We start from the raw sequence: 17,145 nt of genomic DNA, 5'->3' as shown, positions 1-17,145 counted from the left end.
ACCAGCACCTGAGGGGCAGCCATGTAAATACTACATCCTGGTCAGTAGAGAATAACAAGGGGACAAATTTTTCCTGTCCCTGCCTCATTTCTGCAAGCTCTGTCCTCATCTGCACAAGCCTCAAACCCTTTAAAATCCTAAGTAGCAACATTCAAGAGCTCAGATTGTGATGTCATAATGTCTCATTCCACCAATGCCTAAGCTCCGCCCTCATCTGTACAAGCCTCAAACACTTTAAAATCCTAAGTAGAAACATTCTAGAGCTCAGATTGTGATGTCATAATGCCTCATTCCACCAATGCCTAAGCTCCGCCCTCATCTGCACAAGCCTCAAACACTTTAAAATCCTAAGTAGCAACATTCAAGAGCTCAGATTGTGATGTCATAATGTCTCATTCCACCAATGCCTAAGCTCCGCCCTCATCTGTACAAGCCTCAAACACTTTAAAATCCTAAGTAGAAACATTCTAGAGCTCAGATTGTGATGTCATAATGACTCATTCCACCAATGCCTAAGCTCCGCCCTCATCTGCACAAGCCTCAAACACTTTAAAATCCTAAGTAGCAACATTCAAGAGCTCAGATTGTGATGTCATAATGTCTCATTCCACCAATGCCTAAGCTCCGCCCTCATCTGTACAAGCCTCAAACACTTTAACATCATAAGTAGCAACATTCTAGAACTGAGATTGTGATGTCATAATGCCTCATTCCACCAATGCTTAAGCTCCGTCCTCATCCGCACAAGCCTCAAACATTTTAAAATCATAAGTGTTCAAGGGTTACAGGAATGGGGCAGGGACAGTGACAAAACACACGGGGATGGGGAAAAATTTGTCCCCGTGTCATTCTCTACTAGTCAGGACTGAAGAGCAGAGGGAGGGGCTTGTCCCCAGAGGTCTCAACCAATGGAATCAGGTGCCAGTTTGGCACAGGAATTTGATGTCTTCAAAATGTGATTCCATAGGCTATTGCTTTCCCTAAGTCCAAATCTAGGCCCAGGCCCAATAAGCTGCTTTCCCAATAAAGATTCCTAGCCCCCTGCATCCAGGCTACAGATCTCCCTTTGATCCAGTTTAATGGTTCATCAAAGAGACACATGAAAAAAAAGAAGGTCTAGATGTAAGAAAGGCCTTAAAAATGGAAAACAAAGATGTAAAAACTCAAAAATTTGGCAAATCACAGATTTGTGGAGGAGAAGAAATCATTAGATGAAGATTCTCCAAAAAGGGCCGCTTTAATCTTTTCCCACTGATTCAAGGTCTGCTGCCTCTAATGCAGACGTTAAACCATTCGTGGTCAATAAAATCACTTCAGTGCAGACGGTATAGAATGAAAAGCATCTCTTGAAGAAAAGAGGGGAGAGGATTGAGAAGCAGAACGGATACCTGAGAAGAATCCTGATGCTCCACTACCTGCCATCATGCTAAAGGGTTTCCATCGAAATGCCCTTTTAAGAGTAAAGATGGCTGGTTATAAAATTATTCAGAGTGAGAAACTTAATGTGCAGAAAGCCATTTTGCACCTAAAGTCTGTCCTCAGGTTATCCACACAAGTTCCAAGTTTATTAGGTGTTTATAGACCACCTATCAAGGCTATAGAAGTGATTTTACAATCAGGGACTCAATCTATCTAACGTACCTGGGACTATGGAGGACTGAGTGACTTGCCCAAGGTCACAAGGAGCAGCGCGGGGTTTGAACCCACAATCCCAGGGTGCTGGGGCCGGAGCTCCAACCACGGCAACACATACTCCTCATGCTGGGCTCTACAATCCCATATGTAGACATATTCTGTGCTCTCTTGAACTCAAATGCAGTGCCTGTCTTCACCACCTCCCCTGGGAGGCTGTTCCACACATCTACCAACCTTTCCCCTGTAAAGAAATATTTCCTTAGGCTAATCATTCACCTGTCAGCTTAAGCTCAAGCATTACACTTCGAAGTGGTTCCAACAATCCTCTAGTCCAGTGGTCTCCAACTCAAACCCTTTGCAGGGCCACATTTTGGATTTGGAGGTACTTGGAGGGCCGCAGAAAAAATAGTTCATGTTTTATTAAAGAAATGACAATTTTAAAACTCTTTATAATTTATAAATTTTTCCTTTTGGCCAAGTCTTAATAATAATATTGTCATTTATAGCCAAAGAGACATATGATCAAGAAACTGTTTTATTTTACTTTTGTGATTTTGATAAACATACCGAGGGCCTCAAAATAGTACCTGGCAGGCCGTATGTGGCCCCCCGGGCCGCAAGTTTGAGACCACTGCTCTAGTCTATCACATCCAATTTTGTCTGCTGAACCATCCATAAATCCCAACAGGGATCCTCGTTTCGCCAGTCACTCTGGCTGCTTCAAGGGAACTCATACCAACCAACGCACTGCCTTCCACAGAAAGGTGTTTGGGCTATATAGATGCTCCGGGTTTCATTTCTACTTGTTAAACTGAATGTGTACCATCCCCCCCAAAAAATTCACCAATCAAAAAAAATGCAAACCATTTTGCTCTTGAATTTAGGTCATCTGGCCAAACAGTCCATAATTTGTAAATCCATTTCTGTTCAGTCTGATGTTGTTTCCTATGGAGATCTCCATAAAGGAGTCAATTACAGCACCCTTCATATCCGTAAAAGCACCCTGAAATTCCATAAAGTCTTTAATGAGAGTTTTCTCGGCCCTCTTGAGCTCCATATTATTTTTACGTTCACACAATCTTGTTTCTAATAAACATGGCATTTGTCTTATATAAACCAACTGACAAAGACAAATTAGCATATAAATAACATTTGCCGTCAAACACAGAGTAGACATTTTTAGTCATACCATAGCTCCATAAGAAATATCCACAGTGTCCCCCTCAACCATAATATCGCACACCACATTTCCGAGGTTCTACTATTCAAGTAGCCGCTGACTCGATTCAAACATCTGACTGTCATGGCAAATCCTTTAGATTTGGGCATCTACTGTAAGACATCGTACATCTGATATTCTCAGAACATTGATCCACTTCCAGCAATCTTCGGTATTGTTTTAAAATGCAGCCCACTCGAACAGCTAAAGGGGAATATCTGGGTACACAGGATATGGCGTCTTCTCGGGTATTCTTTGCCCAGTAAGACGGAAGCTGATTCCGAGGACTATACCAAGCTCCGTTTTGTGCTCTTTGTATCACTGCAAACTTATCACTCAATCCAGCTGCTTTACTCAAAAACTAATGATCTCAGGGTGGCAAAAGAGGGAGAAAAGACGATGGTCAAAGCCAGGAAGATGCTTGGGTGCATAAGGACAGTAGGAAAAGGGAGGTGATAATACCATTATATTCTATGGATGCATTAACATTTAGTACATGCTAAATCGGATAGCATGCCTTAGTAAAAAAAAAAACCCTCTTAGTTTGAAGATCAGAGACTTCCCCAATTTACTAGTAGAAGCTATGCCAGGTTGGCAGGTTGCCCAACTGTAACCAACATTCGGAGCCTGGGCACCCTCCGATAACTGTTTCACCCTCCCTGAACGAAAACAGCTTCAGCTGCAAAGATCATTGTGCAGCCCTGAGGCCAGGTTTTTCCATGTATAAAATAAAATGAGAAATCACTTCTAGTGCTCAATCACAGAACATTATCTAATGGACAACCATTAAGTGAAAAATTATAGAATGACAGATCTGTGGAGCAAATCAGAAATTCTCCTGGGAGACAAGTTATGAGTTCAGTTTGAAAAGCTTCATCCATCACCATCCACTGTCTGTACAAATGGACAGAAGGCCTGAGGTTTATTACATATATAGTATTTTCCAAAGAGATGACAAACAAAAATCATATTTTGTCTTATAGAAAAGCAAAAAACATGACCTCCTCCCCTCCTAGAACAAGTCCTCCGAGTCCTTCTCCATCCTTCTCCCAAACTCCAAGATAGAGATGCTGTCCCATCTGACCAACCAACTCTTGTCTAACAAAAAGACTGCCATCATTATGCCAACAAGAGAAACAGGCGATCTACCGGGTATTGTGACTGGCCACTGTTAGATACAGGATGCTGGTCTCAATGGACCTTGTTGTGGGGTTTTTGTGGAATTAATTTCATGATAAAGGCTGTGTGCTAAGCCATCGGGACATGACTATACTGCGCAGCTTTCTGCTTCAGGCCATGAAAGATGTGTGATAGAGCCAACTCTGAGCCATAAGGTAATATGCAGACATATAAGGAGTCTCGACTCAGATAAACGTATTTCATGCCACAGCAGTGTAAGTAAAACTGGAAAGGTAACACAGAAAAACAGTGGGCAAAACACAGATGTTTTAAAGGGCTAAAAACCTTTTTTTTTTTTTAAAGGAAAGGAGGCCACTATGGTTTTCAAAAATAGTAGTTGAAAAGAGATTAGTCTTCGTAAACTAAAAGTGATCACAATATCTGGAAAAGCTAAGGGAAGCTGCTACAGTAGTCAGGAAGCAAAGATGCAAATAGAAGAAAACAAGCCAATAGAGTAGAATGGAGGGTGGGAGGGTGAGGGGGGGAGAGAAAAAAATTTTTTTAGAAACATATTAGTGATAAAGGAAGCACAAAAATGGAATTGTAAAACTCAAGGGTGAAGGGGAGGAATATGTAGAAGTTGATGAGGATAAATTGAATTTGCTTAAATACTTCCGTTCAGTGATTGAAACATTCAAGATATTGAAGGGAATTGACTTAGTAGAGAAAGAGAGATTGTTCACCCTCTCCAAGGTGAAGAGAACAAGAGTTAGAAGGGAAAAGATTCCGTACAAACATAAGGAAGTTCTTCTTCACCCAGAGAGTGGTGGAGGTCTGGAACACTCTCCCAGAGGTTGTTATAGGGGAAAACACCCTTCAGGGATTCAAGACAATGTTGGATAAGTTCCTACTGGAACAGAACATACACAAGTAAGGCTAGACTCAAATAGGGCACTGGTCTTTGACCTAAGGGCTGCCGCGTGAGCGGACTGCTGGGCACGATGGATCACTGGTCTGACCCAGAAGCGGCAAATCTTATGTTCGCCATTGAAAGCCTGAGAAAAGGACCACAGAACAGAAATGGAAGGGTGGAAGATCTTGAATAATTTTCAGAAGATTGTGAGGACTAACTAAACTAAAGATGGACAAAGTGTTGGGGCTGGATGGTATACATCCAAGGGTAAATGAAGAACTTAGGGGATGTTCTGGCAGCTCAACTGTTTGACCTTTCCAACGCTTCTCTAGAGTTGGAAGTGGTCCAGGAGAACTGAATAAAGGCTGATGTAGTTCCCTTCCACAAAACTGGAAAGGAAGGAAGGAGGCAGCTGGGAATTACAGGTTGGTTAATCTGATCTTGAAAGTAAATTGATGGAAAAGGACAATGTAGTCTGAGTTGGGGTTTCAGGTGAGGACAGGAAATGAGATGGGAAAGACTATTGGTCTTGGATTTGTGACTGGACTCACTGGAGGGATTGGAGAATGGACACTGGGATACAGAGCCCATCACCCCTAGGAGTGGAGGTCCCAGGAGATGGACACAGGGATACACAGTGTGTCACAAGTAGGTCTGAAAGGTGCCTTTTATTGTCTAGAAGCACTGGACATATACCCAAGGTCTCTTGGGTTTGCTTAAGACCACCACCAACGGGATTTTAAAATACTGACCTGACCATTAGCTCTGGACAGTTTGCAGGAAATGGGACAGCACAAGACAAGCTGGTAACCGCCCCCCCCCCCCCCCAAACCACCACCAGGTGATCATACCAACAGCTGGAAGCTTCACTGCATTCACTGTTCATGCCACTTCATCTGCAACTCAACCCGGCTTGGTGAGTAAAGAGGAAGAGCAAGGATGCTTAATTCTTCCCTCCTAGAGCAGAGCAGAGGCTGAGTTCCAGCAGAAAGTTCCCACCCAGCAGTTCCTCACTCTCTTTCGGTCCAAAGGAGAAACGGAAGGATTCACTAACCTGCCAGACTGGGCCTGATTCGGGCCCGATCCAGACAGGTCCAACTAATTCAGTAAACTTTAACATGCAGATGAGGGCGGTCGAAGGAACGCCCCATCTGCAGGCACGGATTGCGCTATAGCGATCCCCGCGCATGCGCAGACCATCTGTAGATGGTCTGAGCATGCGCGGGACCTCCATGCCATCGGAGTTGTTTTTTTGTTTTTGTTTTTTCTTCTTCTTCTTAGCGCAGCCAGGGCCGCAAGAAAGCCTACAAAAATGCTATTGCTGGACCTCAGAGCCGTTTTGGTGATCGAGGAACTTTTGGGAGCCCGTGGTTTTAACCCGCTTAAGCCCGTGGGTTAAAATCACGGGCTTGTAGTGCGGGGAAGGGTGGGAGAGTTGGGGCAGGCAGGCGTGTTCGGGTTTGGGGCTGGAAGGCAGGTGTGTTCAGGGCTGCAGGAGGCACTTGGGGCAGCGGGAGATCGGGGCTGACAGGGCAGAGAGCAGGGCTGCAGAAGGCAGGGCAGTCGCAAAGGGCTTCAGCGAATGGTGTTGAGCAGTCGCTTGGATAGGAATAAAGTTTAGTGAATCGTGTCCCTGCCTCCATTTGCATGGCCTTGCTCTCATTTGCATGCGCGGATTGGAGGATGGTCGGAAGACAGGTAAGTGAATCGGGCCAGGGTCACTAAGAGGTCACAAATCTAGCCCAAAGTCCCCCTTTGCTAAATCGTCTGGCAGCCCAGCTCTATCCGATTTCAATCTGCAGAAAAACAACAAAAGCAACAAGAAAATCCAATTCTTTGGATGAATTTTTATTAGCTGTTGCAGACAGAGGCCACCCTGACACACATACATAGATAATTACTTGAGTCTAAATTACTTAGGATTTCAATTTAGGAAAAGGGTTTTTAAACTTGATAAATCTCTGCTCATTTTTCTCTCTGTCCCCCCCCCCCCCTCACCCTCCAATATAGGGGTATTAAAAATGGGAAGAAAATATGAATGGTGGGAGGTGGAACCGACTGCTTTTGCATAGCGTGTGGCCACTGCGGCTCTGCGAGGGAGAAAGTGAGCGACTCAGGTGCTGTTTTAATCAGCCTGATGAGCTGAAAGAAACACGTGCTCTGCTTCTGGAATTAGACCCTGAGCTCCTCCATTGCATCTCACACAGGCCAGCAGACGAACCTCTGATCTCTAGGAGGGGTTCGATCTAGAGACACCGACGGGCCATTAAACTGGAGCAAATGAGAGCGTGGGTTATTAGACGCTCCCGAGACTGGAATGACCCCTCTGTGCTCCATTCCTGGCCATCTGCTTCGCAGGGAATGCCAAGACGGGGAGAGAGAAGTTCCCAGCTTGTAGGATGAGCAGCCATTAACTGCCTGATACCTGGACAGGCTTCGGAGATTTCGCCACCTGTATACCACTGGGCAGAGCAGCACATCACATGGCAAAGGGTCTAAAATGGCGTTTCTTCCAGTTTGCCCATCCTGGGCTTCTGGTCTTGCTTGGTTTGACTGGCCATGCTACAGTACTTAGATGGGGAGGGGGGAGGCGGGGGGGGAGAACTGCCTAGAGCTTACAATTGTCATAGTTTCTTTTTTGGAACTGGCACTGTTTGGACCTCCACTTTAATCAGAACAAGGGATTTCATTTCTCACCTGAGTTGAGCTGTTCAATCCCAGCACTGCTTCATTGCCCCAGGTACCAGTCAGTTCGTGAGCCTGCCAGTACACGTCAGGAAAATACTTACGAGTACCTGATTACTATTCTACGTATTGTCAACTGTCTCCATGAAAAGACTCCCGACCCATTGACACTCTGTTCCACGCTGTTGCTCTAAGACGATGGCCATCCTGACCTTTTTATCTATCTCCCTCTTTATATAATCCTGCTTAACCTCCCTCTATGCGATCTATACAATTTTCAGTCCTTTCGCCATTGCTGTAGTTCCCTGACTCTCCTCAGCCATTTTTCCTGTAAACCGCCTCGAACCGAAAGGCTTTCACAGTATATAAACAAAGACTGATGTTATGTTAGTTTGAATCTGATGCAATGGATGGATGATGTGATTTGCCAAAGGTCACAATATCAGTGGAAGGAGCAGAATTTGAACCCTGACTTCCTAGCTCACTACTGCAACCACTCAAGCTTCCACTAACAACTGCCTTGGCGTTTCCCTGATTTTAAATCTGAGCTTTGATGATCCTGACCCAGGGGCCACACAGCAGAGCTTGTCTTCAGGGTTGCTCATCTGCCCACCAGGACAGAAGATTGTTTTCTTGTACTGTATACACCATGCTGTGGGTTATACAGAACATGAGCAGCTCAAAAAAAGTTTAAATGTACAAATTAATGCTAAATTTTATCTGGCTGAAGCCCCCCCCCCCTTTACCCAGTCAAATTTGTGCAGGTTGGCTGGATAGGAAAGAGCCAGGTCAGGGTAAATTTAGCCAAGCAGTACGATATATAGGTGTGGCCCAGTGAGAAATCATCACACATTGGGGTGATGTAGTGGAGAGAACGGAAGTTGCATCTGAAAGGAATCACGTCCTTGCCAGCCATTAGCTTACTGCGTAGTCGAGCGCTGGCGAGAGGTACCTTACAATAATTATCCTTCTACCCACTTCCCTCTCATGAGAGCTGCCCTCGAGAGCACTGCAGTCGCGGCAGAAGCTCTGTAAACGTGAGTTGCTCTAAATTTATTCCCTCAACAGATTTACTCCTGTGTAAATCTTAAGTAGACATTTTAAGTGTTCAGAGAATGTGTAGAAAGCCAAGAGGCATCGAGTTACGCTAGACATGCCTTGACCTACTTAAAATGATCTAGAGCAGTGTTTTTCAACCTTTTTTGGGCAAAGGCACACTTGTTTCATGAAAAAAATCATGAGGCACACCACCATTAGAAAATGTTAAAAAATTTAACTCTGTGCCTATATTGACTATATATAAAGTAATTCACTTGAGTGCCACCGCCGCCATCGGGAACAGGCCGGCGCCAAGTTCTCCCTGCTTCTCTTCCCCGCGGGGCCGACCAACTCTCGCCACCCGTCGTCAATTCTAACGTCGGAGAGGACGTTCTAGGCCAGCCAGGCAGCGATTGGCTGGCCCAGAACGTCCTCTCCGACATCAGAATTGACGCGAGTGGCAAGAGTTGGCCGGCCCCACAGGGAAAAGCAGGGAGAACTTGGCGCCGGCCTGTTCCCGATGGCGGCGGTGGCACTCAAGTGGCTAAAGAGCCGCAGTTTGCCGGCCTAGGGACAACACTGGAGGGTGGCCAGCTGTGCACCCCCTTGGGACGTAAACCCGGGGTGGGGCAGACCGCCCCCCCCACCCTGGTATGCCACTATCTGTACCTCACTCCCTCCCTATGACCAAAAATTCTCCTTTCTTCTATTCCCCGTGTACACAACCATCTCTTTCCCTCCCTTCCTCTCTCCAAAGTCCATGCCTTCTGTGTCCAAACACTCATTCCCTCCCTTCCTCTCTCCCAAGTCCATTTCTTCTGTGTCCAAAAACGCATTCCCTCCCCCACCTCAGCATCTCTTTCCCTCCCTTCCTCTCTCCCAAGTCCATTTCTTCTGTGTCCAAAAACGCATTCCCTCCCCCACCTCAGCATCTCTTTCCCTCCCTTCCTCTCTCCCAAGTCCATTTCTTCTGTGTCCAAAAACGCATTCCCTCCCCCACCTCAGCATCTCTTTCCCTCCCTTCCTCTCTCCCAAGTCCATGCCTTCTGTGTCCAAAAACCCATTCCCTCCCCCACCTCAGGATCTCTTTCCCTCCCTTCCTCTCTCCCAAGTTCATGCCTTGTGTCCAAAACGCACTCCCTCCCCCCTTTTGTGTTCCGTGTTTGCCTCCCAGCCCATCTTTGCAACTTTCTCAACAAAACGAAGCTCAAGCCGCGAGGCTTGTCTTCTGCTTCCTGCCTGCCCTGCCACGCACAAATAGCCAACCGGAAGTATTCTCCGACGTCAGCGCTGACGTCGGAGGGCAGGCTTTGCTTAAGCCCTCCCTCCGACGTCAGCGCTGACATCGGGGAACGCTTGCGATCGGCTATATGTTAGCTGCAGGGCAGGCAGGAACAGAAGACGAGCCTCGTGGCTCAAGATGTATTGAACTCCGCGGGTCCCCCGTCCAGCTCTCTCCTGTCCACGTGGGGCGGACCGCCCCTCTCCCTAGACTGTGGCCTAGGACCCTGGGGGAGCCCGGGCCCCCTGTCAGCTCCTGGCCCCTGAATCCAGGACTGGTGGTACTGCCCTGATGGCGGCCCTGACCGTACGGCACACCAGGCAACATCTCGCGGCACACTAGTGTGCCGCAGAACAGCGGTTGAAAAACACTGATCTAGAGAGCAGGGTATACTGATTGCGTGCTGTTGGGAACACACCAATCGGTGAACAGGCTGCCCTCAGCGGAGGCGTGGCCTAGTGGTTAGAGCAGCCAGCTCAGCACCCTGAGGTTCTGAGTTTGATCCCTTGTGACTCTGGGCAAGTCACTTAACACTTCCCTGCCTCAGGTACAAAATAAGGACCTCTCTAAAATATGTAAACCGCTTTGATTGTGTGAACCACCCAGAAAAAGCGATATACAAATTCCATTCCTCTTTATCCTTCAGTGGCCGACATCATAGCTGTCAGCTCTGTGGGTGCCCGAGCACCCCCAATATTTTTGGGACCTCAAATGACCAGGGCTGGCGTAAAGTCCAGGCATCTCTTCTCCTTCTGTCTATCTCCCTCCCTCCCCCCATACCTTCCCGGTTTCCTTTCAAAATCTTTTTCAGAGGGGCCCCAGTGCAGCAGCCATTCCTACAGGCTGTCACACACCTCCCTTTGACACAACTTCCTGTTTTCACCTGGGTGGATTGCAGCAGAGGGAAAGCTTTGGGGCAGCGCCAGCAGCCTGTGAGAATTCCTGCCACACTGAAAGGAGACCAGGAAGGTGAGGGGAAGGGAGGGAGGGAGAGATGCCTGGACCATGGGGCCCCCTGAAGCTGGGGGCAGAGAGGGATGAGAGCAGGGGGAAATGCAGATCAGGGGTAGGAAAGAAGGAGAGATGCCAGACCACAGGAGAGAAGGAGAGATACCAGGCTGTGGGAAGGAGAGGAGAAAGATGCCAGACCATAGGAGAGGGGAGGGGGAATACAAAGATGCCAGACCATGGGACGGGGGGAAGGGGGAAGACAAAGATATCAGACCACAGAAGAGGGAGAAAAATGGAGGAGATGGTACACAGGGATGGGTATGGAAGGGAAAAGAGAGAGAGAGGAGATGGTGCACAAGGATGGGTGTGGAAGGGGAGAGAGAGGGAGGAGATGTTGCACATGGATAGATTGGAAAAGGAAGAAAGCAGAAGAATTTTGAATGTCAAAAATTAATATCAATGTAACTTTGCATAAAATTTTCAATAAAAAGATTTTAAAAATGAAATGAAAAGTTAAAGCCAAAGTTGGATGTAGGGCAGAAAGTGAAAAAGGAGAGAAAAACAGCAAATGGATAAGATGGCCCTGGATACACAGTTAAGAGCACAGACAGAAAGAAGTGCGACCAGAGACTGGGAAAAGATGGTTAGAAAAATAAAATCACTAGACAACAAAGGTAGGAAAAGTGATTTTATTTTCAATTTAGTGATTGAAATAGGCCAGTTTTGAGAATTTACATCTGCTGTCAATATTTTGCATGGTTCAGGAAGAAATGCATTTGTTTCTATGTCTCAGAGGGGTTGTACAGCATGCAGAGTCTTCAATCTTAGGGTTTCATTTGTATATATTAGTACTTTTAGTTTGTGGTCCCGTATTTGCATAGGGGTTATCTGTGTTCTGCATATGTTACTTAAGGCCAGGTGTTCTGGTAGGAATGAATGTTGAAAAGCATACAGTGTAGTTTATTGTTGTGGCTAACCATTATGTATTGTTAATAAGATTATATTATATGTCTATATGAAAAATGAATGGAAAAAATAGAATTACAATTAGTACTCTTCTACTGAGCCAACTTGATTACTGTAATATCGCCCATTTGGCAATTTCCCAGAAGAATATGCAGAGATTACAACTGGTTCAAAATGCGGCGGTCAGGCTAATTTTGGGGTTGAAGAAGTTTGGTCATGTAACGCCTTCCTACCGACTTCTGCATTGGCTGCCGATGGAAGCACGAGTGAAGTTCAAATTTGGATGTTTTTGCTATAAGGTACTATTCGGATTAGCCCCTAAATATATAAGTGACCTTTTCTTTTTCTCAACCAACAGACATAAGAGAAGCTCACACTCGAATTCTGTTTCTCCACCGGTTAAAGGATGTAAATTTAAAAAACATCATCAACATCTTTTCTCACATCAGGCAGCATTATGGGATAAAGACCTGGAACAACTTATGCCTACTACTTATGGGGAATTCAGGAGACACCTAAAAACACATCTGTTCCTGAATCCTGAAGTATTTAGGGAACTGACCTGGACAATCTTTCCCACAACAACTGATCTCTAGAACTGGTGGTCACTAATTTCTAACTTTGTCCGTTCTACTCAATTTGTAGCATTTTTAATCATTGTAAACCGCATAGAACTTCACGGTCCTGCGGTATATAAACTGTTATTATTATTATGGGGTGGGGCTTTTGAGTGCCCCCAATCATTTTGAAAAGTTGGCTCCTATGACCGTCACCCAGCACTATAGGAGAGGGCCTGGATACATGATTTCAAATCAGAGCAATATTTAAACTGAGCCACAAAGGACCATCAGAGTTTAACTTCATTCTCTTGACCCCCTCTTTAACAGTCTACACGGGGGTGATCAGATTAGGTAAGTTTTCAGAACAGAAATTCTAGGCATCAAAATGTTAAAAATCATTTGGAAATCAGACTACATCCAAAGAGCGTATGAAATAAATTGCTGTAAGCTCACCTTTGAAACACCTGAATGAATGTCATTTACCCTAAAAGAACAGTGGCTATGGAAGCTACACCTTCTGTATTAATAACATTTGGGAATGAGCATCTTGAATTTTTAAGCTGCTCTTTAAAGGCCTGGTGGGGGAATGATTTGGCCAGAGAGCCTGGTAAACCATGTGTTCGCTGTGACACTATTTGCCACTATCCGTACAATTTATTACATGTGTCAACTAGAGCACTCAGGGTGCATTATAAGAAATAAGAAGTCTGCATCACGAGAAAACCAAATATATGCAAGAGACAGTTACAGTATGTCAGTCTATCATGTCGTCTATTACACTCGTCAACGAGAGCGCTCAGGGCACGCTATGCCTGACTGGGTTGACAATCTCTGCTCTACAGCACACACTACAGGCTAGAGCTTAGAACTGCAGTCACAAAGCTTCAGGATTTTCAGAAGGGAATCTCTAGCCAGTACTCGGGGGCTCATGCAGGGCACAGTAGAAGGGTTCTTGAAAGAAGAGGGTGTCTAGCGCTGCCCACTCTTTCACTCCAACCCCACCACCTCCATCCCCCCCAATACCCTAGCAGTTAAAAATAAAATACCTGGTGCTTTAAAGGGCTCCCTGATTTCTCATGCACCCCCAGTAGCACAGAAATCACTGGAAGGTTAGTGGGGCCTCTGTCTTCCCTCACCCCGACAAGCTCAATCCTGATTGTAAAATAAACCTCCTTAGTGTCTAGTGATACCCCCTGAACCCCAACCCCCATTTTCAAGCCCTCCCAAATCCCTCTCCCCCATATAAAAATCAGGCTTGTAAGATGGAGACAGAAGCTACAGGGATGGTGACAAACTTTGCCCCTGTATCATTGTCCACTGTGCAGGAAGCCAGGTCAGGGGGCCAGCGGTGTTTTTGCTTTTTCAATTCAGTCATGCTCCTGTCCGAACCAAGCACCACAGGAAAGGTGACATCAAACAGTCAGAAGGGGGATTACTGCCGTGATTTTAACATGCTCGCTGATTATGTTTTTGGTTTTTGCTGTAGTTTTGCAGGAAGGCACAGGCTGTACTGTGAGATTTTCTGCAAGGGCTCTTCAGTATCTTTTCTCATCATACCAGACTGATCTCACTTGTAGCAAGTAGGCAAGAAATAAGTTTGAAGGGACAGAGCAGAGAGGAGATTAAGGTGAAAACAAGGCCACATTTTGAGCCCAGTGCCGGACAGAGACCTGCCGAGGCTGAAAATGTACCGGAATGCAGCCCCAGACAGAAAAAGGAAGTATTTGGGGGAAGGGGATTAGATCATCAGGATGCTACATGAAAGCGTCAGATTCAATCCTGTAGCAGAAACAGCAAAGTTTTATTAGCTTTGTGGCTGAGCTACTGATCCACCGCTAATGCACTGCCTCCAGAGTAATGACTCAGAAACGCTGCAAGATAATAACTTAATAGCACAGCCTGCTGGAATTTCCATAAAGCATATGAGGGAGTGGCGACGGGCATCACAGTTCAGAAAGTTATACACAAAGTGGGCCGAGCTGGAGAAATCTCACTGAACCACTTAGATCTAAACTTCCGTCTTCACAGAAATCCCTTAGCTACGAAGAATGAGGCCTGGTAACACCAGAACCAGAGGCAACAGGAAGTTAGAAATTCATGCCCGCGGACAGGCCTGGGTCGATTTTGCTGAAATACTTCTGTCAGGAAGTGCTTCGAGAGTAAAGAGACAGAACAAAGGGGAACCTTCCTTTGCTTTCCCCCTTAAATGTCTCCTGGCCTATTAAATTCTAGTTCCTCCCTTTTTTCCACTATGTTTCAAGTCAGTCTAGTTTTAGTGAGGGTCCAGACATGTATGTTTTTTGTGTCCCTCATTTTTTATTGATGTACATCGCTTAGAAATATTAATATGTCATAAGTGGAAATCGTAGGGAATGCAAGATTTTATATATTTATTATTATTTATTTTAAAATGTATATACCGCATACAACTTTCTGGTTTTTGACATGAAGGTATGATTTAAAGCTTACTTGTATTTCTGAATTGATTGAATTTGTGCTCAATCCCTGTTATAACAGGAACGATTAACGATGTTGTTTGGACATGTCTATGTTCTTTGTGATAATCGGAGGGAAGCAAGATTTTATGTATGCGGTTCCATGCGGTATATACATTTTTAAATAAATAAGCAGTGTTTGAATCAAATTTTAAATAAAACTTGAAACTTGATTAGAAGGCAGAGGAAGGTAGATGATGGTTGAGAGCAGGTGATGGGGTGAGCTTGGCTAACGAGCCACTGAAGCACAAATTCTTCAAGATATGTCTATTTTAACAATACTAATTTCCTCTGCTATATCTTTGTGCATAATTATCAGTTACAAAATGAATGAGGCATCTCGGATTTTGTTCTTTACTTAGCTTAACCGGGGGCAGACAATTTTCTTCTGATCAAAGCAGTTTTCCCTTCTGCCTTATAACCCCCAACTTTGGCAGCAATTTAGAGATATCAAATATGTATTGAAAACAGATATGAGTCTGAAAACTAAGGACAGCTTGGATATTAATGAGCACATCTAGCGGACTTCAGTTTGATTCAATAGACGTACACCAAGGGCAGAGTGGAGGGGGCCTGCCGGAGATGTGCTTTGGACTGTAAAAAGTGCATCGGTGCTCCAGGGTATGGCGTTAATATTTGCAGAGCTGCAGAATGAACTGTGTTGTGGTATGGCAGCTTTGCCTCAGAGCTTCTCCGTGCCTCTTTGGCAAAGCTCTGTGTTAGTTCACAAAAGAGGGTCATTTTAAGACATTTCTGCAGGCAAACTAGCTTTTAGAAAAATTGGCTGGACCATATCCCCCCCCACTCAGATTTCCGATTAGGGTGCAACGTTGTGCAAGCAATTTATAGAAAAAAAGTTGCAGCCATAATCCAATGATGTCATTATGCTGACGTCACCCCTCCCCTCAAGTCGCTTCATTTTCTCCTGTTCATCAGGTAAGTCCCTGGTATGTACCCTTCTCCTCTACTGCCAACTCCAGACTCCGTCCCTTCGACTTTGCTGCACCGTCTGCCTGGAACAAACTGCCTGGCTTGACACATCAGGCTCCGTCCCTGGCAGTTCTCAAATCCATGCGAAAAGCCCACTTTTTTGCAGCTAAATTTAAGTCCTAAGCTCAACCCACTTATAAAGCCCCCCTATCTGTTTGCCATTCCTCTTCAGTCCCCTACCCTATCGTGTACAGATTCACCCTTTTTGTCCTGCTTGTCTGTCATAATTAGATTGTAAGCTCTTTTGACCAGGGACCGTTTCTTCCATGCTAATGTATATCACTGTGTACATCTGGTAGCGCTATAGAAACAAAAAATAGGAATAGTAGTAACAATTTGCTGTTAATTGGCTGTAATTGGCCTTAATTGGTACCAATTAGCAATTACATGCATAACTGCCCTTAGCCACTATTCTACAAGTTGCACGCTCAAATTCCAGAGCTGCAGCTTTAAGTGGGGGGAGGGGGGACGAGGCGATCAGACAGTTAAGCACCCAGGTTATAGAATATGATCATTTACACACCTAATTGCCTAGAGTTAGGCACACACAGTGGCATAGTAAGGGAGGGAGGTCCGCCCCGGGTGCCATCTTGGTGGGGGCGTTGGCACCCATCCTCCTCTCCACAACCCCCTTGCCAAACGTGTTCCCTTCCCCTGTACCTCTTTAATTTTCCTGGCGCGCACAGTATCACGGATTTCTTACCCGCATCGGTGTCAGCCCTCTGTGACGTCACTTCCGGGTCCTGTGCCTAAGAAGTTACATCAGAGGGAGAGTCGACACGACGCGGGCAGCAAGTTCTCAATGCTTCTCGCGCTGGGAGAATTAAAGAGGTGGGGGAGGGACACCACCACCCCGGTCTACGCCACTGGCACTGCGCTGGCAGAAGCACTCACGCCTAAACTGCGGACTCGTGCTAGTATTCCAGAGCGGCGGCTGAGTGCTTAAGTGGCATCATGGAGTTTGCGTTCAGCACACCTAATTTTTCATGGCCTTTTGAGAAGGATCTAGGAGGAGTCATCGCGGCCGTTTTAGCGCTGAAGTGGCCGCAATGAATTGTTGTAGAACCGGAGGGCGGAGTGCCGGTAAAGGAAAGGTGGAGGGGGGCGCAATGGCACCCCACATAGAGTTCCCCATATAAAGCAACTTGTCCTCAATGGCCTTAGTCCTTCTGTTTTGAGGATGGGGCCTCAATTGGCTCCTTGGGGGAGGGGGGGGCAATGTTTTGCGAATCTTTAGGTCAGGGAGAGGAAGGCTGCGACAGATCTTTCTCGCACAGAGCCCCACGAGGCAA

The 17,145-nt window shown here is 45.8% G+C and overlaps 1 protein-coding gene across 2 annotated transcripts in view; it reads right to left on the bottom strand.

Annotated features, from left to right (window-relative positions):
* Positions 1-17,145, bottom strand: part of LOC117367244 (solute carrier family 12 member 9-like) — a 154,406-nt gene that overhangs the window by 101,103 nt on the left and 36,158 nt on the right. The gene's annotated exons all lie outside the window — the stretch shown is intronic.

This window comes from Geotrypetes seraphini, chromosome 9 (assembly GCF_902459505.1).
Source record: "Geotrypetes seraphini chromosome 9, aGeoSer1.1, whole genome shotgun sequence".
NCBI lineage: Eukaryota > Metazoa > Chordata > Amphibia > Gymnophiona > Dermophiidae > Geotrypetes > Geotrypetes seraphini.
The sequence above is the reverse complement of the archived record's forward strand: the minus strand, read 5'-3'. Positions and strand labels throughout refer to the sequence as shown.